Genomic DNA, 7,996 nt, shown 5'->3' with positions numbered 1-7,996 from the left:
ATAGTCTCGATCTCCTGACCTCGCGATCCACCCGCCTCGGCCTCCCAAAGTGCTGGAATTACAGGCGTGAGCCACCGTGCCCGGCCTTGTTTGTTTTTATGTACTCTGAGCAACAGAATTTAGAAGCCAGCTCTCTTGTGTCCACCAAGTTCAGGCACATGAAAGGGAATGTAGTGCTTGCTTCAGCAGCATATACACTAAAATTGGAACAACACAGAGAACATTAGTATGGCCCCTGTGAGAATGACATGCAAATTTGTGAACCGTTCTGCATTTTTTAAATTACAAAACAAAAAATAAAAAAATAAAGAATGAGTACATAAGCAGGAATTTTTTTAAAGATTGCAAAAGGTTCAGTGAAGAGAAATGAAATATACCACAGAATGAATAATATGCCAGTCAGTAAAAAATATATGAGAGTTCACCTGAAGTATGGATCCTTTCCACAATAATGGGCAGACAAACCCTTTGTCCTTAAGACTACAGAATCCCTTGTTCTGATTCTGTGTTTGGTCTTCCTCCTCATCAACTAGCTGATTATGGGTCTCTGCTGGGCCTCCTTTAGGTCCTGTTCATATCCAAAGTTGGCCTATGCCAACCTGGTCACTTCTCTGAATCAGGACTGACTTAGGAATTACAAAAAAATCTCAGTCTATGGGTGTTATTTGAAGTTTGAAATTTAATGTCAAGTGTCTTCATCAACTTTATGTCTATAGGTCTAGATATTTCTGTTCCTATTATGGTAGAAATATCAGAGATGGCTCCTCATTTAATTGTGTAGTCATCTGTAAGTTGTTATGACTGCCAATTATAAAACTCGTTTACTTTTGTTCTGCTGCTGTAGAGAAAGGGGTCTACACATCCGCCCTAGTGTTGATAGAAAGGGAATGGTAACTACTCTGGTTACTGCCTGGAGTTTTCTTTTTTATTTCAGTCACTTACTTGTACATCTTTGGCTTGAGGATACTCCTTTTTTATATTCTTACATGCACTTCCATCATTAACTAAAAAATTAACTAAAGAACCGTGTGCTTCTTTACTGGGGTTTTGTGTTTTACATGAGGCCCATTTGTATGTGGTTTGTATATACAACACATTCTTCTCCCAAGAATGCTAAAAACAAAGAAAAGGAAGGAAGGAAGGAAGGACAAAGAGAGATAGAAAAAGAAAGAGAGAGGAAAGAGACAGGAAAGAAAGAAAGAGACAGGCAGAAAGAAAGAAAGAGGGAAAGAAAGAAAAAGAAAGAAAGAGAAACATAGTATACATGGCCCAGGAAGCACTCTAGCACTCTACTCTTGGGACTTGGGCTGAGTACAGGGCCTACTTTGGTCACTGTTCTTTAAAACACAAAGGATGTGGACAACCCAAAGTGAACAGAAAGAGCTATTATGATAGAAATGTCTTATGGTCATCTCTATGAGCATAGCACATCAAGGGTAGGTTTATTAAACTTGAAGAAGAACGGCTAAAGAGAGAATCCAATTAATGTCTTGAAAAGCATGGATATTTTCTAGAAGAGGAATTTTTATAGTAGTTCTCCATACCTTGAGAGATCCAAGATGATGAAAGAACTGAACATAGGAGCTGTTTCAGCAGAAACACAGACTCACATCCCCAGCTTAGCTATCCTAGTGCTGAAACATGAGAATATGTTCATTGGTGGCCATTGTGGAATCTCTTTGTTTGGCGATCTCTGAGAAGAGATTTGTAAGCTTTGGTTAAATACCTTTATTTACACCTGCCTGAAGATAATCAAATGATTCTTTAAGTTTCCTTCCAGTTCTTATTCTATGAAGCAAACACAATTTTACAATTATTTTTATTAATTGGTGAGCAAAATATTTATTCCCAACTAGTAAACCCTAGGAAAGCCATCTCATCTTTTGAGGTTGTAAGAAGTTTATGTTGTGAAGATTTAGCAGCCTTGAAATTCTCCCTTGAAAAAGCTCAGAGTCCCAGATTCCATCTGTGATAGATTGTTTTGTGATATTTGGGGGGATATACTTTAAAATATTTTTTCTTGTTATTCATAGTCTTAACATTATTTATGATTTAAAAAATGTTTATTTTATGCCATAGGTTATATTTTATCCTTCAGAGCCCAGCACAAACATTTAAAAAAAAACTAAACTATTTATTACATCTTCAATATTAGTTTTGACTGGTTGTGGTGGTGCAATGTAGCCTGGGCAATGTGATGGAGACACCCATTGCAAAAAAAAAAAAAAAAAGTTAATTTTATTATTTGAATTATCATACAGTAAAATGGACTTCTTTTGGTATACTATTCTGTGAATATTTTAATGTATGTATAGATTCATGTAACCACCACTACAATCCGGATACACCAAACTCTTTTTTTTTTTTTTTTTTTTTTTTGTGAGACGGAGTCTTGCTCTGTCGCCCAGGCTGGGGTGCAGTGGCCGGATCTCAGCTCACTGCAAGCTCCACCTCCCAGGTTTACGCCATTCTCCTGCCTCAGCCTCCCGAGTAGCTGGGACTACAGGCGCCCGCCACCTCGCCCGGCTAGTTTTTTTGTATTTTTTAGTAGAGATGGGGTTTCACCGTGTTAGCCAGGATGGTCTCGATCTTCTGACCTCGTGATCCACCCGTCTCGGCCTCCCAAAGTGCTGGGATTACAGGCTTGAGCCACCGCGCCCGGCCCACCAAACTCTTTTAACATAAGATACTCTCCATATTTTAATAGCTTTGTCACTGAAATCCATTCTCTAATGTAACTGGTCAATGAGCAAAATATATAGTAGAGTATATAATACTTACTACAAAATGTAAAGTAGTGTTTACGTACAATAAAGTGCTTTACTGAAGATATTCTTAAAAGATACAAGTTGCTGAATCAGACCCATTGTGTTCAAATGAATTTTATGCAATTCCTTGTTATTGTAACAGCTGTCATCATTAACAGACAACAGCATATGCGTATATACATATCAATATGAATATCAATTCTCCATAATTTTGAGGATTCAATAGTGTCTCATAAGGTTTTTTAGTTTTTAAAATCTAATTTAAACTATGACATAGATTTACAATCAGATTATAACTTATAGAACTTTCTGATTTACAATCAGATTTACAATTGGATTGTAATTTATAGTACTTTCACTCAATTACTTGTTGTAGAATCTACCCTGATTATGTTTTGTTTTATTTTTTCTTTAAAAGTTGCTTAGAAGCCAGGCGCGGTGGCTCATGCCTGTAATCCTAGCACTTTGGGAGGCCGAGGAAGGCGGATCACGAAGTCAGGAGATGGAGACCATCCTGGCTAACACGGTGAAACCCCATCTCTACTAAAAGTATAAAAAATTAGCCGGGCGTTGTGGCAGGCACCTGTATTCCCAGCTACTGGGGAGGCTGAGGCAGAAGAATGGCATAAACCCGGGAGGCGGAGCTTGCAGTGAGCAGAGATCAGGCCACTGTACTCCAGCCCAGGTGACAGAGCGAGACTCGTCTCGGAAAAAAAAAAAAAAAAAAAAAAGTTGCTTAGAACAGATTGCAGAAAATATGACTTCCATCATAAGCCATCAAAACAAAACAAACTCTTTGCCACAACAGATTTATGTATCCTAAAAATACTACACTCAAGATTAAAGAAATAGGTTTGGAGATTTTTTTTTTTTTTTTTTTTTTTTTGAGATGGCATCTCACTCTGTCGCCCAGGCTGGAGTGCAGTGGTGGAATCTTGGCTCACTGCAACATCCACCTCCCGGGTTCAAGTGATTCTCCTGTCTCAGCCTCCCAAGTAGGTGGGATTATAGGTGCCCACCACCACGCCCGACTGATTTTTGTCTTTTTAGTAGAGACAGGGTTTCACCATGTTGTCCAGGCTGGTTTCAAACTCCTGACCTCGGGTGATCCGCCCGCCTTGGCTTCCCAAAGTGCTGGAATTACAGGCATGCGCCACTGTACCCGGCCCAAAATTTGGAGATTCTACCCACCTTTTATGACTGAATTGGATACAATAAAAAGCTTGGGTCATTCTGACTTGTCTAAACTTCCTAAGAGGAATTAATACTATAGACGGAGTCTTTTTGATAGACCATGATGAGTCAGATCTTTTAGCAGTGTCAAATTTGCCTACCTGTTTGTAGATATATAGCATGTTAATAATTTACTGTAAGCCAAGTTTGTATATACACAGGTAAATAATATAGGTAAGATAGCATTGATTTTTGGTTATGTTGTCTGTATAGATAGAAGAAAAGATACGTTTGTAATTTTTAAGTAGCTAAGTTGAAAAAGTCAAGAATTTGTGCTCCAATGATTACAGTCAACACATTGAATTGTATTCTGTTAAACGTGGTCCTTTCTTTCCATCTCTTCTTCAGAAAGGGGGTTTATTTTAAGACTATAAACATAATACGATTAAAAGTACCTGGAAATTTAGTACCTAGTGTCAGAGAAGATACCACAATAGTCCAATGTAATGAGGTTGGATCGTGTGTATTTTTCCAATTTTAGTCATTTGCTTTCAAAGCTATTATTTCACCCTTACTGATAACCTCTCTTCAGTTTTTAAAAAAATTACCATTAACATTCACTCACTTTTTGCAGGTTTTGAACAGTTTTTTAATCCAACAAGCTATTTTACCTTACACAATAGATGCAGTCTTAGCCAATAATCTTCATTGTTAATAACATTCAATGGCTTTTTAACAATTATATGACATCCATTGTGTTCCATTTTCTTTCTATGGCAGTAATGCCCTCTAAAGCATTCCAACTAGTAAGGTACACAAGGATCGCTTTCATAAAGCTATGCTAGCTGTCTCTAATTCAATTACTTACCTCAAAGACTTCCTTCAATGCTGCAAAATTGTCCGGATACTTCCCCATTTCTGACGTTCACCTGAGCTGTTTGTGGTTGCTTGTACTGTAAAATGTTTCTTTATCTATTTTCCTTTTTTTTTTTTTAACCATTTCACTTGTCATGAAGAAATAAATGGTTTCAGATTTTTTTTTTTAATCCTAAAGGATGATCATAGAAGTGATAGTAGTTATATAGTATAGTAGTGTAAGTGTAAAGAGCATCTTGGAGGAAAAAGAATCAGTATCTCTACCCGTGAAGAAAGCCAAAACGTTAAAGTTCAAACTGTACCACCCATGCCACTGCTCATTGCTGCTTACCTTTCTTAATCTCCTTATTTCTAACAGGAAAGCTTATTTTGGATATTTGATTATTTACTTATTATCTCTAGAGGGTGAGCAGTGGGTGGTGCTGCTCAAACGAGCATGGTTCAAGGAGCAGACCTCTAAATATACTCAAAATGCAATAAAGATCAGAAACTACACTATCTCCCTTAATTCACAGGGGTTGTGTTCCATGATCTCCAGTGGATGTCTGAAACTTTGGATAATACTGAACTCTATATATACTATGGATAATACTGAACTTTGGATAATGCTGAACTCTATATATACTATGTTTTCTCCTATACATACATACCTATGACAAAATTTACTTTATAAATTAGTCATGGTAAGACATTAACTATAACAGCTAATATTATGGAGCAGTTATTAACAATATACTGTAATTGGCCAGGCACGGTGGCCTACGCCTGTAATCCCAGCACTTTGGGAGGCCGAGGCGGGTGGATCACCTGAGGTCAGGAGTTCGAGACCAGCCTGACCAACATAGTGAAACCCCTGTCTCTACTAAAAATACAAACATTAGCCGGGCATGGTGGCAGACGCCTGTAGTCCCAGCTACTTGGGAGGCTGAGACAGGAGAATTGCTTGAACCCAGGAGGCGGAGGTTGCAGTGAGCTGAGATCGTGCCACTGCACTCCAGCCTCCGTGACAGAGGGAGACGCTGTCTCAAAACAAAACAAAACAAAACAAAAAAACACACAAAAACCAATATACTGTAATCAAAGTTTTGTGAATGTGATTTCTCTTTTTCTCTGGAATTTTCCATTTAATGTTTTCAAACCCTGGTTGGTCTCAGATAACTGAAATCATAGAAAGTGAAACTATAGGTAAGAGGGAATTGCTATAGAGAGGATTAAACCCCTCTACATTTTATAGTGATTGCTAAATTTATCTTTTGAAAACCCACTGGCTTTACCCCACAATTTCATCCTGGGAGAAAGTAGAAATAATGTTGAATACATTTTCGGAAGAGTCAGTATGTAGTTCTTTGCCACTAATCATGAATCATTTCTCTTATAAAATAAAAATTTGAAGTTAGTTTGTTATAGTTTTTTTTCTTTCTCTCTGAATTTTTAGGTATGGAAACTGATGCAAAATCTCTCATAGGTTTAATTCCATGGTGACTGAAATGATGAAACATTTGTCTGAAATAATTTTGTCTTTTTTAAATCCCTCAAGGTTAATGGTTATAACTCTCAATCCACCTACACCACTGTTAGGATTTTGAATAGCAGGACCCTGGTATTCCCACCACAATCAACCTGCTGTTGCTGTTCATTGACCTAGCAAACTACCAAACAGTTATTTCTTCATGGAATATTGGCTATAAATGCATTAATTGCAATATTATTCTTGGTGAACAATCATAGTGATGCTAAAAGGATACTAATCAGATAGTGGTACTGCTCAAACCGGTATGGTTCAAGGAGCATGTATTTTGTGGTAACAGGCCGTCCTCTGACTCTGAAAGACAAGGCAGAAGAGCTTGAGGGTTGCTTAAGAAAGACCACTGAGGGGGGATGACCAGGCTGCAGGTACCTGAGTTTACTTTCGAGAAGTGACAGCCTCTCAAAAGATCACTGCTCAGGGAGTCATTTAACCTGTTCTCCAGGTTATCTATGTACACCTATCTTTTCATCTCCACTGCACAGAACTAACGTACTTCTTTTCTCACCCATGTGTGATAGGCATGTGTCAGGTGGCACCTAGGATATTCAGTAGAAAAGGGTGGAGATAAGCAGGTGAAAAAGCTGGGACTTTCTCAAGTGATTGACAGCTTATGTATTCATCAGATCTATTTAATTTTTTATCCATTAGATTGAGAAATGCAAAAACATGTCCAGAAAAAGGACTGAAAATAGGAGGGCAAAGTCTGGTATGACTGGGTCATCAGTAAAGAAACTCCATTAAAAAGAGTGAAAAGCAAAGAAGGAAAAAAACGTAAGTTTCATTTCAACTAACCCAGTTTATCGGAGTCCAACTAATTTTTTCCCCAGAATAAGTGGGACTAAATATATGAACTATTTTAATATAGGTTAATTAATGTCATAAATACAGATTCAAGAAGAAACACGATGAGAAAAAAAGAAATAGTACTATGTTTGGTTATGTATAGGTACTAGGTGAAGGTAAATCTTCTCATTAGTTGAGGAACCATAGTTCACAGATTCTTTTTCTTCTGTGAAGTATCCAGTGTTAATTCAGGTATGGTAGTCTGTCCATGGTTTTACTCCTTCCTTCAACAAATGCTTATTGAGCCCCACAGTGAGCTAGATGTTGTGAGGACTATATGGAAGCATAACTCATGGGAATACACAGAAGCAAAATCCACGGTTGCTGCCCTAGCAGTCAGGGTGCTGGCACTCAAGGATGGTAATTGATGGTGTCCTCAAGCATGGCAGTTGAGGAGACTTCAATGAAGGGAGTATTTACAAATGTGTTGGCAGGGACACAGGAAACCACAAGGGGTGGTGAAGCACATGAGACTAGCAACACTTGGGAGCCATTACCACCCATAAGCCTGAAGAGGTCAAGGAAAGGGCTGGGAACTGGAACCCAAGGCTAGCTGGAGCTGTGGTTGTGGCTGTAGCTGGAGGAGAGGGCCACCTGATGGATGCGGTGGCCTTCAGGAGATGAATGCTGACCCAGTGCATCCCAGCATGGTGGGCACTGGGCAGCAAATGCTACACACCCTCTCCTCCCACGCACTGATTCCTGCTGGTGGCTTGCATTGGTTAAACTCAACCAAGAGCCAGAACACAGGGGAACTCGCTGACATAATTCACAAAGGTCTGTGTCCTACTCTACAGAGAAGGGTAGA

General features: G+C 38.7%; 1 non-coding gene across 1 annotated transcript; it reads left to right on the top strand.

The window, feature by feature from the left end:
• The first annotated feature begins 173 nt into the window (after nt 1-173).
• Nucleotides 174-278, top strand: LOC116276015. Its single transcript, XR_004185475.1, has one exon. It is a non-coding gene; the product is annotated as a U6 spliceosomal RNA (small nuclear RNA).
• Nucleotides 279-7,996: the final 7,718 nt, after the last annotated feature.

This window comes from Papio anubis, chromosome 7 (genome assembly GCF_008728515.1).
Source record: "Papio anubis isolate 15944 chromosome 7, Panubis1.0, whole genome shotgun sequence".
NCBI lineage: Eukaryota > Metazoa > Chordata > Mammalia > Primates > Cercopithecidae > Papio > Papio anubis.
This window is presented reverse-complemented; position numbering and strand designations above follow the sequence as displayed.